The 24,358-nt window shown below is 34.0% G+C and overlaps 1 long non-coding RNA gene across 1 annotated transcript; it reads left to right on the top strand.

Annotated features, from left to right (window-relative positions):
* The first annotated feature begins 248 nt into the window (after positions 1–248).
* On the top strand, positions 249–14,124 carry LOC114176951. Its single transcript, XR_003603089.1, has 2 exons — positions 249–315; positions 13,815–14,124. It is a non-coding gene; the product is annotated as an uncharacterized LOC114176951 (long non-coding RNA).
* Positions 14,125–24,358: the final 10,234 nt, after the last annotated feature.

The following is a 24,358-nucleotide window of genomic DNA, read 5'->3' as shown; positions in this document are numbered from 1 at the left end:
CCATCGCCATTTTCGCATTCCACCTTCTTCCTTACCATGTCATGTGATTCATAGCCCGAAAGTAGAGAGGAAAGAAGAAAAGATTACTGGCGACGAGTCGGAGTTCGAATAGCACACTAGGGGTGGCGGCACCGAATCACAGCTGTGGCAATAACCTCGACGTGCTCACGACAGCAGCTTCTGCCTCAACGCTTGCAAAATAGAGGAGAAGACGCACCCCCTGTCCGACCCAACGGCGTCGGCGATTCCCTCGACGGTGACGGCTTGAGGTGGTGGGGTGAATCGAGGATGGAGGCTAGCGGAAGAAGATGGAAGGTCTAGCAGAAGAAGATGATGGAGGCTGGGTTGTCGCCGGCGGTGGCTAGGGTCGCCGACAATGGCATCTGGTCGAGCGGTGACAGAGACGGCAGCTGGAATGACGATTGTGATAACTTCATGAGGCTTTTTTGAGTGAGAGAAAAAGATGATCCCTTTAGGGTTTCTGTTTTGAAAAAAAAAAGAAGTTGGATCGCAGACCCCTCTTTATTCCATACACCCCTGCTTTCAATCTTCGCACACCTCCTAGTTTTATGTTTTGGATCTATTTGGGTTTACACAGCGCACCTCTTTATTTACTGCATACACCCCACGTCATTTTATTTCTTACACCTCTTTCTCATTTTATACACCCCACCTGTCTACTTCGTGCACCTCCCACATATGATAGTCTTGCATCATATGACATCTGTTTTCAAATAATTCAAAAACACCAAAAAATATATAAAATTTCAAAATACAAAAATATCTAACGTTTTTAAACAAGATATCTTTTTAAGAACTACGTGATCCTTGATTCTCCACCGTGAGATACGTAGGAGCAAGGCCAGTCCTTGTCAGGTTGACCTCCAAAAAATTTAAATCTTTTTGTTCTTTTCAAATGGTTTTTCAAATTGTTTTTTTAAAGAACTACGTAACCTTGATTTCTCATTTTTAATGAGAATACGTAGGACCAAGGTCAATCCTTGTCGGGCCCAAAAAATTAAAAAATATATATTTTTTGTTTCTTTTTAATATTTTTGTCTTATTATTTTTGGGGAAAATTAATATTTTGAAAACCACATCAACTTTGCATTTTTAATTAAAGGTACCGCCCTCGAGCTGGCGCGGTAGGGTGCTAACACCTTCCCTACGCGTAACCGAATCCCGAATCCAAAATATGATTTTTCGCAGACTTGTCTTATCTTTATGGTTTTCCATAGTTTTCCAGAATATGGTGGCGACTCCCAATCCTTTTTTTAAAAAAACTCGTTTTTCTTTTCGATTCGCCTTCCCATCGTGATTCCGGTTGCGACAGCTGGCGACTCCACTGGGGAAGCTAGAAAGTCAAGCCATTTAATTAGATATGCGAACTTCATGTGGTTTTTCCTTATGTTTTATTTCCTCTTTCTTTTTCTTTGTTTATTATTGTCTTTATTTGCATGTGTATATATTTGTCTCTTGAAGTGATTGTGTGTAGATTGTTTTGCATATTTTGCTATATATCTGCTTGGGAAGTTTTCTGGTTGTTTTGCAGGTGGGGGTTATGGTATGCATCATTCGCCCTCCACACACACACACTTTGTGCATATCATGAGCGGGGCCCTATACCCGGGTCTGTGTAACTATACCCGGGTCTGTGTAACTTAGAGTTAGAGGGGATTGTGTAGCAGTGCCACAGTGGATGAACTTCCCAAGTGGTCATTGTGAGAACCCCAGCTAGAGTTTGTTTAGTTCGTTGGTACTCCCACATCTTGTTGTCTACCAACTGTTGTGGGAAATGCCAAGAAATGGACCATAGCTCTAATGACCTTGATCCTTAAGTACTAGGGAACCATCCTGGCAAGCGCGTGTATTTTACCTTAGGACCATTAGGCGTCGAACCTCTGATAAGGCACAAGGGGAGACATGTGCATTACCTTAATTCTCATCTTATTTTTTCTCACTTTATTTGAATTAGCAATGAAGTCATGCGTCCGTACATTCTTTCGTGGCATCATCATACATGTTTTTGGATTATTTATTCATGCATAACATGTATTTTGTCATGCCATGCCATAACATTTCTTGTGATTCTAGGTCAGAAATTTTAAGGCTGTGATTGAGTTTGTGAAAAAAAAGAAACAAAAGAAATTAACATGGGATTTCAAGTCGGAGGGAATTTAGGGTCGGATGCCTTGAAGAAGAAGTTACCTATCAAGGTTATAGATAGCAATCTGAATGGTCTAAGGGAAATAGTGCAACAAATGAAGACTATACAGAAGAATGCTTTCAAGAAGCGGTATGGGAACTTATTGAGGTTGTTGAATGTGGAAGTCCAAGCGTCGGCAGTCACCGCTTTGGCCCAATATTATGATCCGCCGCTAAGATGTTTCACCTTCCAAGATTTTCAGTTGGCACCAGTAGTAGAAGAGTTCGAGCAAATTCTAGGTTTATCAGTGGAAGATAGAGTCCCTTACAGATATCCCGAGCAACGAGCATCTATCTCTACGTTGACAGGAATCTTGAAGGTACACCCTGCTGAGCTAGAGAGTAAAATGGCCTCCAAGGGCAACTCGAGGGGGATCCCCTAAGGGTATTTAGAAGGGCACTTGCGTCGTTTGGCTGAGAAAGAGATAGGGGAGACGTTCATGGATGTGTTGGCTCTCACACTATATGGAGTTGTGCTCTTCCCCAACATGGAGAATTTTGTTGATCAAGCGGTCATCGATGTGTTTGTCGCTTACAAGATTCATTCAGAAAGCCCAGTCACTGCGATTCTAGCTGATGTGTACGGGGGTTTGAATTTGTGCTACGCACTCAAGAGGAAGAAGATGTTATGTTGTGTACCTATATTGTATGTATGGTTTATATCCCGAGTCCGGTTGGGTACAGTAAATGCTGAATGTCAGATTGGGGAATTGCCACATTGCGACGTTGAAATTCGAGGGGCGAAAGAATGGGCCCAATTCTGTGCAGGTTTGAATGGGGAAAGATTAGATGGTGTGTCCCTGGGCTGCCCAAGTCGCATGTCATTTCTTATGGGGATTTCCCTAACGTCCTTCTGATAGGCACCAGAAGTTGTGTGAATTATAACCCTGTTCTAGCTCAACGGCAGTTTGGGTGTCCAATTAAGAGCTCTCCAACTCCAGAATCGCTGGTCGCCATATGGACTTATTATGAAGAAGGAATTTCTCAAGATCTAATTCGACGAGTTAGGAGTGCCTAGGGTGAGGTTCTGCGTGCAGAAAAAGACCCAAGGCCATGGGTAATGGATGGGAAAATATCTTACCGACGATGGATTCTGGAAAGGGTTAATATGATCAAGTTACCTTTCAAATCGGACTCTCCTGCTCCGGAGCGATTGGAACCTGCTGAGTCTGAGAAGGTGAAAGGGCTAAAAGAAGAGATCGAGAAGATGAAATTATAAAATGCCAAATTAATTAACGAGCTTCAAAGTCTCCGACATGAGTATGTGGATCTAAGGCGTGATAATGAGGAAATGACAAAGGCGTATGAAGCGATTCTTAGGCAACAAAGAGAAGAACGAGATCATGCTTTCAGAGTGAAACAGGATTTGGCCGCAGCAAGCACCGCATTAAAATCAAGGGACCGAGAGAGATGCAGCAGGAACATCTAAGCGCCAAAGGGGATCAGTTGTGTGAAGAATTCAGGAGAGAGAAAATTGAAGCACTGAGACGGTTGCACAATACTCAAATGAGAATCAGTGAGGTTGAATGACAAATGAGAGAGGTGGTGTCGACCTATGAGGTGAAGATGGACGAGGAGCGTTGGCATAGAGCTGAATTGGAAAAGGAACATCGAGAGGTGATTAGTCGGATGAATGAGTACACAGATGAGCAGGTAATGACTATAGAACATTGGAAGAGATGTTTCTCACAGCTGGCTGCCTTGGCGAATGGGGCAATTGAAGAAATCCCACGATTATTAGCTGAATCAGAGACTGCACTACCGATCTTCAATCCGCCAAGGGAGATTGAATCCTTCTTTAATCATTGCAAGAAGTTGATGAGGGAGATGAAGAGCATGATAGTCAGGGTTAGGGAATAGGTTTTCTTTCTTTTCTCGTTTAATGAATGTAGGAGACTTGTTAATGGTTGGGTTGTATCAGTTTCATGTTAATTTATATGATATATTTACCTTAAGGTTCTCACAGCTTTAAAATTTCTGACTAGAATAACTGTTTTGCATTCATTTTCTTTTCATTTTTCATAATTCATTTCATTTAACGAAATAATAGAGCAAAATCAAATATGACAGCAAAATTTCCACGACACCTTTATCGCACACGAGTTAACCACAGAAGCATGAAAGATTGGGAAGAGGCCCATGAAGCTGTGAAGGCTGACATTAACGAGCTGAAGGATCAAGTGGGCCAAATCCTGGAGGCTTTGAAGTCACTAAAGGCTTCAGGAGAGGCCTCATCCGCTAGGGTTGAGGAGAATGCTCATTCTTATGGTATGCCTCTGGGCGCGTCAGTTCCGTTTCCAATATATGGTCTGCCTCCGGGATACACTCCTCCAATTGGAGAATATTCAGATGCAAAACAAACTTCTTTTTCTTTTCCTGCAGCTAACAACACACTATCGAACGGTACTCAATGGCCGATGTTAGCTTCGACACCCGTGACAAGAGCGAAGATGAATGAGACAGTCACATTCACAGGACCGAGGATGACTGTGGCGCCCCAGCCTCCAAAAACATTCATCGATGCAGATGCTGCAACTAAAGTTGTACCACACGCTACAGTCCAAGCAATGTCCACTGTTGTTGATGGGGCTAAAAGTAAACTTGAAATTCTTGAGGAAAGGATTCGTGCCATTGAGGGAAGTTATGGGTTCGGTGATGTGGCGAGATTAAGCCTGGTTCCTGGTGTGATGATACCACACAAGTTTAAGGTCCCAGAATTTGAAAAGTATCACGGCACCACATGCCCTAAAAGCCATCTGACAATGTACGGTAGAAAGATGGCTACTTATGCCTATGATGAAAAATTGCTAATACATTGTTTCCAAGATAGTCTGGCTGGGGTAGCATTGAATTGGTATACACACTTGGAGCCATCTCGAATTCATTCCTAGATGGATTTGGCCGACGCCTTTGTGAAACAGTATAAATACAACACAGATAGCGCGCCAGATAGATTGCAATTGCAAAACATGGCCAAGAAGGATACTGAGTCCTTCAAGGAATATGCACAACAGTGGAGAGAGTTGGCTGCTCAGGTTGAGCCACCTCTACTTGATAAGGAGATGGTGGCGACGTTTGTAAACACGCTGCAATCACCATTTTATGAGCATGTGTTGGGGAATGTGTCTTCCAATTTTGCTGATATCATTATCATAGGGGAAAGAATAGAAATCGGGTTAAAAAGTGGAAAGATTGCATATTGCCCATTCGCGGCTGCAACTCCTAAGAAACCTAATTTTATTCCCGGAAAGAAGAAAGAAGTGGAAGTACAAGCGGCCTCAGTGATGCTTGTGTGGAAAAGTCGGGCTCCTACACATAATTATCGACCACACTTGAACCAACCTCCTTATGTGGCCAATGCAGTGTCTGTTCATCAAACACGATCTCAGCAGCAAGGGTTTTATCAACCATCAAATCTTTATCAACCACAACATGCTCCAAATAATGCTTGAAAAATCGAACCTAACTCGAATTTCAACAGAAACGCGGGACAAAACGCTAATCTAAGGAGGAATCAAGAGAGGAACTTCGTTCATTTCACTCTTATTCCTATGTCATATACGAAATTGTTGCCTCATCTCCTCCAAAAGCGTTTGGTGGCCATTTGTCCGATGAAGCCTGTGCAACCTCCGTTCCCCAAGAATTATGATCCAAATGCCAAATGTGATTATCACGGAGGGGGAGTTGGTCACTCTACTGAGAATTGTGTGTCCCTTAAACACAAGATGGAAGCTTTAATCAACTCAGGATGGATAAAGTTCCACGAAGACAAGCCTAGTGTTGAGGCTAATCCCCTTTCTAGTCCTGGGAACCCTTCGACAAATGCCATTGAGGTTAAGAAACACCGCCTGGTGAGGGATGTGAGTGAAATTCGAAGCTTCAAGCGGTTTATGTTTGAGACACTATTGAAATTGGGTTTGTTAAAAGGGGAATATAACCTGAGTGAAAAGTGTGGATTCCATCCGAGTGCTAAACATTCTATCGATGAATGCACCGAGTTCGAGGATGTTCTACAAAATCTTATAGACAGAAACTTTGTGCAAGTATGTCATGGGCATATGGAGGATGAAGTATTTGCACAAGATGGTGCGGAACCCGGTGTGACTTTGCCAGAGCCATTGGTGATTCATTTCACTAGATCCACCTCTACCCCGACAATTCAAGAAAGACAATCTATTATTATCCAAACACCCTCCCCATTTCCCTATAAAAGTGAGAAAGCTATCCCATGGAAATATGGTGCATACGTGTTGGGTGAGGAACAACGGGTAGGTGGTCAACCTAACAGTGGTGAGTCAGTGATGAAAAATATACCAAGCATCGGTGGAATTACTAGGAGTGGTCGAATCTTTACGCCTCCAAACTTGGTGAAGGATGGAGTTGGCAATAGTGAATCAGTGAATACAAAAAAGGCTAAGGAAATCTTGAAAGGGAAGACCATCCAAACCGACGAGGATTTAAGAAAAGATGATGGGAAAGAAGTATCTGATGAGGAGGCTTGCGAGTTCTTGAAGTTCATACAACAAAGCGAGTATAAAGTGGTCGAACAGTTGAATCGCCTGCCTGCTCGAATCTCACTTTTAGAACTACTCATGCATTCAATCTCTCATAAAAAGTTGTTAATGAAGATACTCAATGGAGTGCATGTGGAGCAAAATATTTCTCTGGACAGTTTTAACAGAATTGTTAACAATATCACTGCTAACAATTACCTCACGTTTACCGATGAGGAGATACCTACTGAAGGGAGGGGGCACAACAAGGCCCTCCATGTCTCTATAAAATGCTTGGATCATGTCATAGCACGTGTATTGATCGACAATGGATCTTCCCTGAATGTAATGCCGAAAACAACATTGGGAAAGTTACCGTGTGAAGGTATTCACATGAAACCAAGCGCAATGACAGTGAGAGCTTTCGATGAGAGTAAAAGAGAAGTAATGGGAGAGGTAAAATTGCCAATCCAAATAGGGCCATGTGTCTTTCAAATAACTTTCCAAGTGATGGACATCCTTCCAGCATACAACTGCTTGTTGGGTTGTCCTTGGATTCACTCAGCGGGCGTGGTACCTTCAACCTTGCACCAAAAGTTAAAATATGTCATGGGTGACAAATTAGTGATTGTTTCAGGGGAGGAAGATATTTTAGTAAGTGGGCCTTGTTATACTCGCTATATTGAAGCAGCAGAGGAAGCCCTCGAGACAGCCTTCCAATCTTTGGAAATTGTGGGTAATACCTATGTGGAGCCCTTTCCAATGAACCCACACTTGTCGCGTACTTCCCTTATGACGGCCAAGGTCATGTTGAAAGAGGGGTATGAGTACGGAAAGGGGCTAGGCAAGTACGAGCAAGCATTGATGTATCCTTTAGAAGTCACCGAGAAAAAGAATAAATACGGCCTTGGATACAAGCCTACTAGAGAGGATAAGAGGAGACTGGCGAAAGAAAGAAGAGAGCGCGGTGTGGCTCGAATCCAAGGAAAAGAACTGGGGTTAGGAAAGATTCGCATCTGCGACATCAAAGATAGCTTCCGCAGCGCGGGATGGATCAACACTAGTCAAATAGCAGCTGTCAGAGATGAAGATGAACTTGAAAGCTCGATTTTTGTGCAGCCTTGTGCTCCAAATGCACTACTCAACATTTGGGAGACTTTGGATCTACCCGTGATGTTTAATTTGGTTAAAATGTAATATTTTTAATTCATCCTATTGCTTTACCCGGAGCTTTAGGATTCATAACTTAACGGGATGACACCTTTTCCTTTATGCTCAGCGTGATAATCAATTTGTGTTTGCTACCTTTGTTATCTTTGTTTGCATTTTTCACTGTTGTTTGTTTATTTATCTTTTTTTATAAACTCAAATAATGCAGATATGATAATGAATGTTTTGAAAATAACAATGTCGATATCCCTAATTTCGAGCACCCTGTCAATAACATGGAAGATGATTATGAAGGTGATTCGGAACCCTCCCCCGAACTAATGAGATTAGTGGAACAAGAATCTAGGGAAATAAAACCCCATCAGGAAGATGTTGAAGTGCTTGACCTGAGCGAGGGGGATGAAAAGAAAGAAGTGAAAATTGGCACGAGTATGAAGAAAGAAGTGAAAGAAGAATTGTGTGCGTTGCTAAAGGAGTTTAAGGATATGTTTGCTTGGTCGTACAATGATATGCCTGGTTTAGATACTGATATAGTACAACATAAGCTTCCACTCAAACCGGAATGTCCTCCAGTCAAACAAAAGCTAAGAAGGATGAAACCAGAAATGTCATTAAAGATTAAAGAAGAAGTGCAAAAGCAATTTGATGCTGGATTTTTAGCTGTGGCAAAATACCCTCAATGGGTGGCAAATGTTGTACCAGTGCCCAAGAAAGATGGGAAGGTTCGGATGTGCGTTAACTATCGAGATTTGAACCGTGCGAGTCCAAAAGACAACTTCACATTACCGCACATTGATACATTAGTGGATAATACAGCCAAGTTCTCACTATTTTTGTTTATGGATGGCTTCTCAGGATATAATCAGATTAAGATGGCACCGAAAGATATGGAAATCCTCACATTGTGGGGAACATTTTGCTATAAGGTGATGTCTTTCGGGCTTAAGAATGCTGGGGCAACCTATCAAAGGGCCATGGTGGCGCTTTTTCATGATATGATGCACAAAAAAATCAAAGTTTATGTAGATGACATGATCGCCAAGTATGAGTCAGAAGAAGAATACATCCTCAACCTAAGGAAATTGTTTGAGAGATTGAGGAAATTTAAACTTAAACTAAACCCGGCTAAATGCACATTCGATGTGAAATCGAGAAAGTTGTTGGGTTTTGTTGTCAGTCAAAAGGGGATAGAGGTCGATCCCGACAAGATGCGTGCGATAATCGAAATGCCTGCTCCAAGTACAGAAAAGGAGGTGCGGGGTTTCTTGGGCAGACTGAACTACATTGCTAGGTTCATCTCCCAATTGACTGCCACGTGTGAACCAATATTCAAGCTATTGCGTAAAAACCAGGTTGTTGAGTGGAATGAAGACTGTCAGGCTGCTTTTGATAAAATTAAACAATATCTACAAGATCCTCCTATGTTACGCCCACCCGAACTGGGGAAGCCACTCATTATGTATTTGACGGTACTCGATGAGTCAATGGGTTGTGTGTTGGGTCAACATGACGAAACTGGAAAAAGAGAGCATGCCATATACTACCTGAGCAAGAAGTTCACGGAATGTGAACATCGATACTTGTTTTTAGAGCGAACTTGTTGTGCATTGGCAAGGGCTACCCATCGTCTAAGACAATACATGTTGAGTCATTCTACCTGGTTGATATCCAAGACTGACCCTATCAAGTATATTTTTTATGGAAGGATAGCCCGGTGGCAAATGCTATTGTCAGAATACGACATTGTGTGTGTCACCCAGAAGTCCATCAAGGGTAGTGTTTTGGCTGAATATCTGGCCCAACAACCCGTTAACGATTACTAGTCGATGCAACCCGAATTTCTTGATGAGGACATCATGGCCTTGTTCGAAGATGACCAAGAAGATGAGAACATAAATAAATGGACGTTATTATTCGACGGGGCTTCTAACGTCAAGGGACATGATATAGGGGCAGTACTAATATCTCCAGAAAACCAATACATTCCGATGACAACAAGGTTGTGTTTTAATTGCACGAACAACATCACTGAATATGAAGCATGCGCTATGGGCATCCAAGCTGCAATTGAGTCAAAGGCAAAATTTTTGAATGTGTATGGAGATTCAGCGTTAGTTATCCATCAACTAAGGGGAGAATGGGAGACCAGGGATCAGAAGTTGATTCCCTATAGAACTTATATCATGGAATTGGTGGAGTATTTTGATTTCATTGAATTCCACCACATTCCGTGAGAGGATAACCAATTGGCAGATGCCTTAGCTACCTTATCATCGATGTTCAAGATTAATCAGGATAGGGCAATGCCGATGATCCAAATGAAGAGACACGATGAGCCAGCATATTTCCATTTCATCGAAGAAGAGTTATACGGTAAGCCGTGGTATTTTGATATTAAACTCTGTATAAAAACTAGAGAATACCCTGAAGAAGCATCTGAGAATGATAAAAGGACACTGAGAAGGTTGGCTGCAAATTTTATCCTGAGTGGGGATGTGTTGTAGAAGAGAAATCATGATATGGTTCTCCTTCGATGCGTGAATGCAAAAGAGGCCGAGTCAATATTAGAGGAAGTTCATGAAGGAACTTTCGGCACACACATGAATGGACACTCGATGGCTAGAAAGATCTTGAGGGCTGGTTACTTTTGGTTGACTATGGAGAATGATTGTTGCACACACGTGAGAAAGTGCGAGAAATGTCAGAAGTATGCAGATAATATCAATACGACACCCACTACTTTAAACTTAATGTCTGCCCCATCAGACATCGCTTCATTCTAGTTGCAATTGATTATTTCACTAAATGGGTGGAAGCTGCTTCCTACACTAGTGTGACTAGGAAAGTTGTGACTAAATTCATAAAAAGAGAGTTAATTTGTAGGTACGGGTTGCCTAGCAAGATAATCACTGATAATGCCACCAATATGAACAATCAAATGATGGCCGAATTGTTTGAAGGATTTAAAATTCAACATCATAATTCTTCTCCTTATCATCCAAAGATGAATGGGGCAGTCGAGGCTGCTAATAAGAATATCAAGAAAATTATACAGAAAATGGTGGTCACGTATAAAGACTGGCATGAGATGCTTCCCTTTGCTTTGCATGGGTATCGCACCTCGGTACGTACATCAACTGGGGCAACACCTTTTTCTTTGGTGTACGGAATGGAGGCAGTACTACCCTTCGAAGTAGAAATCCTATCCCTACGAGTGTTAATGGAAACCCAATTGGAAGATGCAGAATGGGTTCAGGCCCGATTTGACCCAAGGAAAAAAGGCTAGCAGCAGTGTGTCATGGACAGTTATACCAAAGAAGGATGAAAAAGGCGTTCGACAAGAGGGTGCGCCCTAGAGAGTTCCATGAAGGCGAGCTAGTCTTGAAAAAGATCTTACCTATACAAAAGGATCATAGGGGCAAGTGGACTCCAAATTATGAAGGCCCGTATGTGGTGAAGAAAGCATTTTCTGGTGGGGCACTAATTCTCACAAGGATGGATGGAGAGGAGTTACCGTTACCGGTCAATTCTGATGCGGTCAAATTTTTTTTTTTACATGATGATTCCTTGATAGGAAGTGCTACTAGGGGATATTGACATTGTCTCCAAATTTTGTTGTATTCTGCTTTGTTTTTCATTCAATAAACACCATTTAGTTCTCTCCATAAATTTAAAGCAATGAATATCACGCTGAGTTCATAAAGAGAATAATAAACAGAAAGAAGGGAATAAAAGTATGTGGATACCAACGAGGCATCACGGGTACATTCACTAAGAGCAGACTCATTTTTGGAAGGTGTCGTGGAAAAAAAATTAATAAGTAAAAGGCAAAAAATAAAGCCGCCTATACATTTTATCCATGCATCCATGCATTTATGCATCCTCACTGCATTACATCATTTGCCTAAAGATTGAATCTTGCTGGCTAAGCATTCAAGCAGTGTTTACTGACACATCAAAATCAAACTTCGGGTTCTCCTTTCATATATAGACATTCTCCCCTTAGTTTTCTTATGTTTACATCAAGGCCATCTCCGATGGAATGGTCATTGATTTTCTTTCTTTACATCAAGGCCCTCTCCGATGGAATGGTCATTGATTTTCTTATGTTCACATCAAGGCCCTCTCCGATGGAATGGTCATTGATTTTCTTTCTTTACATCAAGGCCCTCTCCGATGGAATGGTAATTGATTTTCTTATGTTTACATCAAGGCCCTCTCTGATGGAATGGTCATTGATTTTCCTTCTTCACGTCAAGGCCCTATCCAATGGAATGGTCATTGATTTCTTTGTCATAACAGCATCCTCTCCTTCAGAATGGTCGAGTCTGTTTTCTTCTTTGGATCATTACCCTTATCTTTGAATTGGTCATTGTATATGCTTGATTTGTTTTTTTCCTCTTTTCCTTTAAAACCCAAACGAAATTAGTGTTTTTATCTTTACTCATCTTTTACTTTGATAACCTATGAAAGTTAAAATTTCATACTATAAAGTAAAATCTAAGTAAAGAGGGGCAGCTGTCAACATCCAATTTCGTCCGGGTAACAATGATAAAAATAATAAACAAAAAAAATTAATTAATTAAAGTTCAATTGAGAAGAATAAATAAATAAAGAATTAATAAAAAAAAAGAAAAAAATATGTTTTAGTTTGAGAAAAAAAATAAATATCTATGTTTATTTTATTATTATTATTATTATTATTATTATTTTTAATTTAATTTTGTTTTATTTATTTATTTATTTGGGCTTATTTTATTTTCCTTTCTATTATTACAGCTCCATTTTTGTTTTACGTCTCTCATTCTAGTTTAATAAAAAAGAAAAAACAACAAAACAACAAAACCAAAAAAAAACAAAAAAAAGAGTAAAAAAAAGAAAAGGTAAAAGGGAAAGAAAGAGGTAACGTAAGGTCAGACCCATGCATGCTATGCTATCATGGTTTTGTATTGGGAAGGGCCTGTAACATGTTCATGATGGCTGAAGGAGCAGGAAGCGACATCTGCTCTCAGTCTTATCCCAAGTTTCGCGGTAAGTGTTCTTAACTCCTCCTTAACTTATGTTACCGTGACTTGATATTGTCGTTGATATTCATGGATGTGTGAATTGGAGCTTCTGTTAACGTTTTGATATTACTGTATACAGTTAAGAATAGAGTACAATTTATTATTATTATTATTATTTTATCTGCCATTGTTACGATATGTTCTTGTTTCGATTCTGCTATTGTTTGGGTGTTACTACTGCCCGAATGAGTGCTGAAAAATAACCTCATCCTCAACCATTCACTGCCATAATCATTATCTCCTTTCCTGCCACATAACACGAATTTTATCTCCTTTCCGGCCCTCACTCATTTTCTTTTCTTTCCATCATCCTGTTGCATAAAAGCAAAATCATTCATAATTTCAATCCAGTATCCCGCCCATCAATCTTCATTGTCATCTTCGATCATCTTCCTATTCCCTCATTCCGCCACCTACACGAAAATAAAAACAAAGCAGAACTTTATTCCCTTCACCTGTACAAACAAAAATAGCCAAACCAGTTCGCCTACCACCTCTTCTCCATCCAATACGCAAATTCATTAGACAAACCCAAGCAATCCTTACCTCTGTCACGCCACTGTACCTACACAGAACCACCGCCATTTTTGCATTCCACCTTCTTCCTTACCATGTCATGTGATTCATAGCCCGAAAGCAGAGAGGAAAGAAGAAAAGATTGATGGCGAGGAGTCGGAGTTCGAATAGCACACTAGGGGTGGCGGCACCGAATCACAGTTGTGGCAATAACCTCGACGTGCTCACGACAGCAGCTTCTGCCTCAACGCTTGCAAAATAGAGGAGAAGACGCACCCCATGTCCGACGCAGCGGCGTCGGCGATTCCCTCGACGGTGACGGCGGGGTGAATCGAGGATGGAGGCTAGCGGAAGAAGATAGAAGGTCTAGCAGAAGAAGATGATGGAGGCTGGGTTGTCGCCGGCGGTGGCTAGGGTCGCCGACAATGGCATCTGGTCGAACGGTGTCGGAGACGACAGCTGGAATGACGACTGTGATAACTTCATGAGGCTTTTCTGAGCGAGAGAAAAAGATGATCCCTTTAGGGTTTCTGTTTTGAAAAAAAAAGAAGTTGGGTTTGGGCTTGCAGACCCCTCTTTATTCCATACACCCCTGCTTTCAATCTTCGCACACCTCCTTGTTTTATGTTTTGGATCTATTTGGGTTTACACAGCGCTCCTCTTTATTTACTGCATACACCCCACGTCATTTTATTTCTTACACCTCTTTCTCATTTTATACACCCCACATGTCTACTTCGTGCACCTCCCACATATGATAGTCTTGCACCCCGTGCCTTTGTCTATTACTCATACACCCTGTATTTTTGTTTTCCACTTTTATCCATCTTAAATATTTTCATCCTTTTATAAATCTATTTATTTATTTTTATTTTTATTTATTTTATTTAAAAAAAAACAAATATATTTAAAAATTATTAAAAATTACAAAAAAAAATAGAAAAAATCTAAAAAATGAAAAATATTCTCTTTCACTTTATTGTGTCTGTCCGGTCGCTCGCACCGTGTGACACTCATTTTCAAAAATACTAAAAATAGTTTTTTTTCCCTTTTAGTGTTTGTCTGATCGCTCGCATCTTATGACATATGTTTTTAAATAATTCAAAAACACCAAAAAATATATAAAATTTCAAAATACAAAAACATCAATGTTTTTAAACAAGATATCTTTTTAAGAACTACGTGATCCTTGATTCTCCACCGTGAGATACGTAGGAGCAAGGCCAGTCCTTGTCAGGTTCACCTCCAAAAAATTTAAATCTTTTTGTTCTTTTCAAATGGTTTTCCAAATCATTTTTTTAAAGAACTACGTAACCCTGATTTCTCATTTTTAATGAGAATACGTAGGACCAAGGTCAATCCTTGTCGGGCCCAAAAAATTAAAAAATATTTTTTTGTTTCTTTTTAATATTTTTGTCTTATTATTTTTGGGGAAAATTAATATTTTGAAAACCTCATCAACTTTGCATTTTTAATTAAAGATACTGCCCTCGGGCGGGCGCGGTAGGGTGCTAACACCTTCCCTACGCGTAACCGACTCCCGAATCCAAAATATGGTTTTTCGCAGACTTGTCTTATCTTTATGGTTTTCGATAGTTTTCCAGAATAACTATGGTGGCGACTCCTAATCCTTTTTTAAAAAACTCGTTTTTCTTTTCGGTTCGCCTTTCCGTCGCGATTTCGGTTGCGACAATACCGAAATATATTACAAATATATCCATTACCTTAATAGATATTTATGTTGATAATTAACATTCTAAAATTTGTCGAATTCTTTGTTACCGTCATATTGTTTTTTATTTGTAAAATTCCATCAATAATCTAACATTTGGTAGTGATCTAGCTAGCATTTTAATAATATTTGATACTTTAATCAATGGCATAAAAATTAGGCTTAATTAATTGAATAATACCCATTTTCATTTGGAAGTTTCAGTTTGATACCCGCTTTTAATTATTTTTTAATTTCGTCAAAATTTTTGAAAAATTGTTTCAATTAGGTCCCTTTCAGAAAAAATAATAATAATTATTAACGTTGTTAATGACATGCTACATGCCAGCCTCTAGTTTTTTTCATTTAATTTTTTTTAATTTGTTTTCAATTTTTTTATTTTCAATTTTTTTTGCCATGTGTCAGATCCTTCGTGTGACACGTGGCAAGGTACTGCCACATGTCAATATTTCTGCCAAGTGTCATTGTCTTGATTTCATTTAGTTTTCACATATGTCTATTTATTTCAATTTAGTCCCCACATATGTTTATTTGTTTCAATTTAGTCCCCACTCTATTTGTTTCAATTTTGTCCCAATACTTTTTTACAAAATAGAAAAGTATTGTCTCTCCCTAGAGCTGGCAAATAAACCCGCCCCCGTGGGTATTGTCCAAACTCGTCCTCATTTTAATGGGGAATCTCCGCATTGACTGGGTATGAGTATGGGTATGGGGAATCCCGACTTTTTCAATTGGGTATGGGGATGGTTATGAGGATGTACATATCTCCGCCATAATACCCGTCCCCGCCATATCTCCGTCATCATTTAAATTATTAAAATATTCACAATTAATTAAGTAACCTTATATATATATATTTTTTATTTTTTTTTCAATTTTTTTTCTTCTAATTATTTGGTTTGTCATGAAACTCATTCACATGTCTAATATATTTTTCATCTTATCATAACATTTATGTAATTATGTTAAAATGATGTATGTCAATTAAAAATTTTGTATGTCTCATATTTGAATATTTTTATTATTTTTTAATATTTTTATTTATTGTATATTTTCTTTTCACATGAGTATGTTTAATACTCTCAATTTAAGTGTTTAATAGCATAAATCTTCCATTTACTAGGTAATATAAAAAAAATTCTTTACTTATTTTTTTTTTTTTGTTTCATTTGAAGAACTCTTTTGTTTTGCTAAAACAATTATTTCTCAACCATTGAGTATATATGTTGATATTTGAAAAGTGTGCTTAGATGTCTAAGGTATTTTTCATCTTATCATATCTAGGGATGGCAACGGGGCGGGACAGGGATGGGTTTCGCTATCCCATACCCATCCCCGTAAAAGAAATTCATCCCCATCCCCATACCCAAACCCAAACCCAACGGGTATTCAACTTTTGTCCCATCCCCATCCCCACCGAGTAACGGGTATAATCTCGTACCCATACCCATACCCATTTTCTTACTACTTTAATATTAATTTTAATTAATTTTAATAAAATAATAAAAAAATTACGGTAAAGGAAACATAATATTGTCAAATATTTAATATTAGGAGGATGGTTGTTTCTTCAATATCAAATACTTTGAAATAAATTATAATTGTTTACATTTTAGATTATAATACTAAATAAAATTTCATGAGAACATAAATATTTATTAAATTTGCAAACATTAATGAAACCTAGTTGATAAAATTTAAAATTATTTTAAAAAAATATAAAAGGAAAAATATTCAAATTAAAATATATTTTAAATGTTTATTTACTTCAATTTTTTAAATTATAATGAATCTTTTTTTATACACTAATAAAATGACGCAAAGAACAAACAATAACCATAATAATAAAATTTTAACATAGATCTTGTATCTTTTGAACTTCAATATATGTTGGATGGTGATAAAAAAATATTCATAGCAATTACATTAAATTTTTATATTGTAGTAAATAAAAATTATGTATACAATTACAGTGAAAAAATTAAAGTATGATTGTAATGAGTTAGAAAATAAAAAATAATTAGATAAAATATATCGAAATAGTATTCTACATGATGCAAATAAACAAAAAATAAAAATATTAAAAAATTAACAAATTAACAAATGTGTATCTTATAAACAATTTGGAGACTATTGAAAGGAATCGCACAAAGGAAAACAAATATATAATTAAGGGTATGATAAGATGAAAATCTTAGAGATCTAAGAAAACTTTTCAAATATCAACATATATACTCAATGGTTAAGAAATAACAAAAATTGTTTCAGCGAAACAAAAAAGTTCTTCAAATAAAACAAAAATTAATAATAATAAGTGATTTTTTATATATATTACCTAGTAAATAAAATGTTTATGTTATTAAACACTTAAATTGAGAGTATTAAACATTCTCATGTGAATGAAAAATGCAATAAATAAAAATATTAAAAAATAATAGAAATATTCAAATGTTAGAAATAATTTTTTTTTAATTGATATACATCATTCTAACATAATTACATAAGGGTTATGATAAGATAAAAAATATATTGGAGATGCAAATGAGTTTCATAACAAACTAAATAATTAAAAGAAATAAAAAATAGAATATAAATATATATATATATATATATATGGTTACTTAATTAAATAATTAAAAAAAATAAAAAATAGAATATAAATATGTATATATATATGTGTATATATATATATATATATATATATATATATATTTATATATGGTTACTTAATTAATTGTAAATATTTTAATAATTTAAACGAGGATGGAGATATGGCGGGGACGGGTATTATGGCGGGGATATGTATATCCCCATCCCCATCCCCATACCCAATTGAAAAAATCGGGGATTTCCCATACCCATACCCATACCCAGTCAATGCGGGGATTCCCCGTCAAAACGGGGACGGGTTCGGATAATACCCACGGGGACGGGTTTATTTGCCATCTCTAATCATATCCTTAATTATACATTCATTTTCCTTTGTGCGATTTCTTTCAATAGTTTCTCAAATTGTTTCTAAGACATGCATTTGTTAATTTTTTAATATTTTTATTGTTTATTTTCATCATGTAGAATACTATTTTAATATATTTTATCTAATTATTTTTTATTTTCTAACTCATTATATCAATCATATTGTAGTTTTTCACTATAATTGTATAAATAACTTTTATTTACTACAATATCAAAATTTAATGTAATTGCCATGAATATTTTTTATCACCATCCAACATATATTGGAATTCAAAAGATACAATATCCATGTTAAATTTTTTTATTATGTTTATTATTTGTTATTTGTGTTATTTTGATTAAGTGATGTATTATCATTTTTATTAGTGTATAAAAAAAGAGATTCATTAAAATTTAAAAAATTGAAGTAAATAGATATTTAAAATATATTTTAATTTGAATATTTTTTTCCTTTAAATTTTTTTAAAAATATATTTAAATTTTATCAACTAGGTTTCATTAATGTTTGCAGTTTGCAAATTTAATAAATGTTTTAGTTCTCATGAAATTTTATTTGGTATTCCAATCTAAAATGTAAAAAATTATAATTTATTTCAAAGTATTTGATATTGAATAAACAACCATCCTCCTAATATTGAATATTTGATAATATTATGTTTCCTTTACCGTAATTTTTTATTATTTTATAAAAAATAATTAAAATTTATATTGAAGTAGTAAGGAAACGGGTATTGGTACGAGATTATACCCGTTACCCGGTGGGGATGGGGATGGGATAAAACTATGATACTCGTTGGGTTTGGGTATGGGGATGGGGATGAATTTTTTTTACGGGGATGTGTATGAGATAGTGAAACCCGTCTCCGCCCCGCCCCATTGCCATTCTTATCTCTCACTTAAGACCAAATTTATTATTTATATAAATGTTATATTGATATTTGTTATTAAAAATGACTTACAAAATTAATTACTCATATTTATATTAAAATTTAATAGTAAAAGTCATAAATGAGGTCATAACATATTACATTTTTTCTTAATTGTTAATTCATGTTTTGTTATTCATGACTTTTACCACTAAGCTTTAATATAAATATCAATACTTAACTTTGTAAGTCATTTTTTAATAACAAATACCAATATAACATTTATATAAATAATAAATTTTGTATTAAGAGAGATACAATATTTATCTATTTTGAAAAAAATATTTAGACTAAATTGAAACAAATATAGTGGGGACTAAATTGAAACAAATAAACAGAACTATATTGTAACAAATAAACATATTTGAGGATTAAATTGATATCAAGACAATGACACTTGGAAGGGACACACGTGGCAATACCTTGCAATGTGACATTGACAATGCCACATGTTACACCAAGGATCTGACACATGACAAAAAAAATTCAAAAGAAAAAAAAAACAGAGATTGATACATGACATGCCGTTAACAGTGTTAATAGTTTTTTTTTTTTAAATGGACCTAGTGGGTACCAAACTGAAATTTCTGAACGAAAGTGAGTATCAATCGACTCATTAAACCTAATAATTAAGATTTTTCTAAACTAAACTTCATAAATATATTACTCGTTACTAGATTGCATTTCCAAACATATATTTAAGTTGAAAAATCCTTAGATAGCTAAAGACTTACGGTTTAGAAATTAAAAAGTGAAAAATAATTAATTAGATTAATTACTTCAACTTTTATATATATATATATATATATATATATATATATATATATATATATATATATAATTAAAGAATGGTAATATTTTTTGTGATTGTTAACATTGTCATAAATGTGGTCTTTTGAAGCCTTCGGATTGATAATGATTGATGAAAGTTTGTTGTGATCTTCTATCATTTGACATCCACCATTTTTATCTTGCCTTGTGGATTTTCACCTATTCTCTTTATACTAATTACTTAATCAGTATCAATGCAATACATTAGACAGGAGTGACAGAATTATACTCTTTCAAGTATTTTTTACACACTTGTTTTTAATAATTAATTAAAATCTCGTAAAACTTATAAAATAAAGAAGAAACATGTATTAAATGAAGGAGGGTCACAGAAGTTTATAATTCTCAGTAAATAATTGTAATAGATAGTAAAAAGTTTGTTTAAAGAAACGAAAAGAAGTTGTGATTAAGAAATGAAATGATATTGGCTTGATGTGCAAGCCAAGTAAAGATACAGCACTTGGCTTCAAAGTATCAAATATTTCCCATCACACTAATCACATTGCCCCACTAGGCACTACCCTATCTCAATAAAAAATACACACATTATCATTGTTTTACATATATGCTTCCAACCACTACACCTTATAGCCTTTATTATTTGGGTCAATAATGAAACTCAAAAGATTATTAGCTTTTTGCCACTGCCGTCTACAACCTCTATTTGTATTTCTGATCTACCATGGCCAATTTCATACATTCATATAGTAATGGAGTACTCTATTATACACAAATTTTTCATCTTGGGTTTTCTTTGTCTTTATCTCTCTTCACAAGTGTGTTTGATTAAGTGTGTTCAAAGCTAAATTTAAATTGATAGAAAAAAATTGACAACCCTATAAAATAGAATTTTTTTACCTCAATTTAAACATTTTTTTTTCTTTTCAGAATAATGTTGTTCCAATTTATTTGTATAGAAATTTGAAACTAATTTAAATGAATGGAATCATACTTAATTATTTAAATATTATTATACTATTTATTATTATATTTATATGTGATATATATGTGTTGGTTTTCAAATGCGTTTTTATCAAATCTCACGAGTAATATGAATAAGGGAGTAGAAGACAATTATAATAAAATTGAATAATTTGATTTGAGAGTGATTATCATAATTTAATAGTCTCTTAGTATATGAAGACTCGGGTAATTACGTAACATTAGAAGGCTCACAATTAAAAAAAAATTAAAATGTTTGTAATTTTTGTTAAAAAGATTGTTTGAGAAAATTTACAATATTTGTCAAAAATATTATATGAGATAATTTGCAGTTTTTATTAGAAAAATATTTTAATTCATGCCAAAAAAAACATAATTTGACGTTTTTACCAAAGTAATTGCATGTTAAATAATAATATTATTGATGAGTACGTGGATATAACCGAGAATTTGGAGACAAATATGATATTTTTAATTTGATATGTGTAAATAAATATATATGATGAAAGAATAACTATATTTTAATATATAAATGAGTTAAAAATCTGTCCTAATAACATAAATATTATATTATTATAGTTTTGGACAATAAAATAATAAAACAGAAGGAAATATTATTAAAAGTAAACAAAAACACGATAATTATTTTAATATTTATATTTTGAATTTTATACATATTTATAAAAAATAATTCTTATAAGTTATACAGTATTTATATCTTAATAAATAAATATAATACATATTTTAATAAAAAAATTTATATGATAAAATTGAAAATGACCTAAACCATTACTAATTGATTTAGTTTTGCTATTTTTTTAATATTTAAACGAAACAAAGCATACATAAATTTTATTTTTATGTTCAATTAAAATATATTTTGAATTAACATTGCAACCAAACTGCATGAAAAGTGACACTCCTTTAGTCTATTTCTTCTTCAGTGATTGCAATTTCTTAATTAAAAAAATTGACACCAAGACTAAAAAAAAAAAAACAACACCAGAAAGAAAAATCAACCCATAATCTTTCCTTCTTGTTTTGCCAAGAAATCCAGGAAACGACATGTAATCAATCATAGAGATGGTATAATTAATTATGTGTGTTTAATACTTCTTATTATTATTTTTTATTTTATAAATAATTTAAAAAAAATATTAAAATAATAAATAAATAAAAATAATTAACTTAAAAGATTAATTCTGTATATTGTTATTTTAAAATTTAACTTTCCTATATATTAAAAATTTGATAATAACCTTTTACTTTTCCACATTTTTAATTTTAATTTATACTTTTAAAAATTGATAGCTTATATGAATTATTTCTATACTTTTACTTTATAAATTGATAATATTAATAATATCTATTACAATTTCTTTTATTTCAATCTACTTACCTTTTTAATTCAAATAACTTTGTTCTTTATTTTTATTTTTTTTACTCCTTCAAATTACTCTTTCAAATAAAATTTATTACTTTATTCTACGTTAGTTCAGTGAAAACTTTTTATATTGATTATAAAAAATACTATATTGATTCTGAAACCGTAATAAATATGGTCGATATAAAAACCAATTTCGATGTCATTTCAAAATCCATAATTGAAAATCAACTTAGAGAATAAAATATTTTATGATAAAAGTGATTTTCTGTAATAATTGTGGTCATAATTGACATAGAAAATACTATTTTCTTTTAATTATAATTTTATTTGTTTCTCAATCCATATAATAAAATTCGAATATATATTTAACAAATCAGACCAAAATTGCAACACAAAAATTAAGATTCAATTTCAATCCTAATATATATATATATATATATATATATATATATATATATATATATATATATATATAATAAGGAAGAATGAATCGGTATATATCGGTTTTTCACCTTGTAAAAATTCGAATTAAACACAAAAAAGTGATTGAGTTTGTTTTAATTTAAAGAGTTAACTAGGTTTTTCATTCTTAAATATTAATAAAAATTAGAACTAGATCTATTTTAAAATTTTAGATTAATTTAATCTTTAAATTTTTTAAAAGATTACATAAATTTAATTTTTTTAATTAAAATTTATGAAATTTATTTATAGTTTTAAACACATTTTTTAATTAATATAAAAGTAAAATATATTAAATAGTACAAACAAATCAATTATCGTCATGAAATAATGTTTGAAATAACAATTAAATTTAACGAATTAAAATACATATTTTTTAAATTAAAAAATTAAATTAGATCAAAATTAAATAAAAAAACTAATCTAAATTTCAAATTAAAATTAAAAAACCAAAAATATTTAATACTAGTTTAATCTAACATTTCCTTACTAAAACACGTAAGATGTGATTAGGTTTACCCCAAATTATTTCTGGCACTGCAATTGTGTGACCCACGGAATAGTTACACATACCTCGTACAGTGGATGCCACTAGAGATGCATTGGAGTGGTTATTACTCTCTTTCTCAAGAACATCATGCCATTGTTGATATTGAGTGATGCATTTATGACGTCTATGCAACATAATTATGAAACCTATAAACTATACACTTTCTTTTATTCTTTCTATTTTTCTTAAATCGATTTTCTATTTGTTTTAATCATTACAATTTTTTTTATGTAATTCCTTTATTATTTTATTCATATTGATTATGTAGGAAGTCTAAGAGACTAGTAACTTTTTTTAACAAACAAATTTGAAATATGATTATACTTTTAAAAAATCATATTATGTTTTATTCTCAGAATACATAGAATATAGATTTAAAATGATATTTGATTTCCTGAAAATAAAGTGTAGGTCTGTGCATATATTTTTTGACTGCATTAAAATATAAATCCAAAGTTTAATAAGTATTCTATATTCTTATTTAATATATTATGATGATATTAGATCTAGATGACACTGACTTTATGAGCTATTGAGTAATTTTTTTTCCAGTAAAGGAAAAGTGAAAATGAGTGTATAAATAAGTATTTTACTACTTTCACCAACCTCATGTATACTTTTATACCTATTATTATCACATACTAACCCAAGCACAGGTCAAGGGTATGTGGGTATGCATTTCATACTAAAATGTCATAACTTTTAAAATTATAAAAGTATTTTTTGTTGTGAAGAAGTTTTTTTTTTTTAAGAAAAGATAGAGAGTTATAAAGTTATTTTTGAAGTAAGGAATTATATATATGGTTAAGTTGAGGAATTAAGTCGTTATTTATGGATTATTCAATTATATATCTTATTAAATAATGAATACAATAAGAAAATTAAAAATTGAGACAAAAGAAAGTTAAAAAGAAAGTTAAAAAGCAGTATCTGTTTATACAGTAATAATACGGATTAATGAGAACGAGCATTTCACATTTGAAAATTAAATAATAATAAATAAATATGATTGATTTGTAATATATTAATATACGCATGAGTTTTTTAGAAAGTGTATATAAAATTGTGAAAGAAAGCTGAGAATAGACGACAAAAATAAAAT

This window comes from Vigna unguiculata, chromosome 3, assembly GCF_004118075.2.
Source record: "Vigna unguiculata cultivar IT97K-499-35 chromosome 3, ASM411807v1, whole genome shotgun sequence".
Classification (NCBI taxonomy): Eukaryota; Viridiplantae; Streptophyta; class Magnoliopsida; order Fabales; family Fabaceae; genus Vigna; species Vigna unguiculata.
Note: the sequence above shows the minus strand (reverse complement) of the source record. Positions and strands in the feature narration are given on the sequence as shown.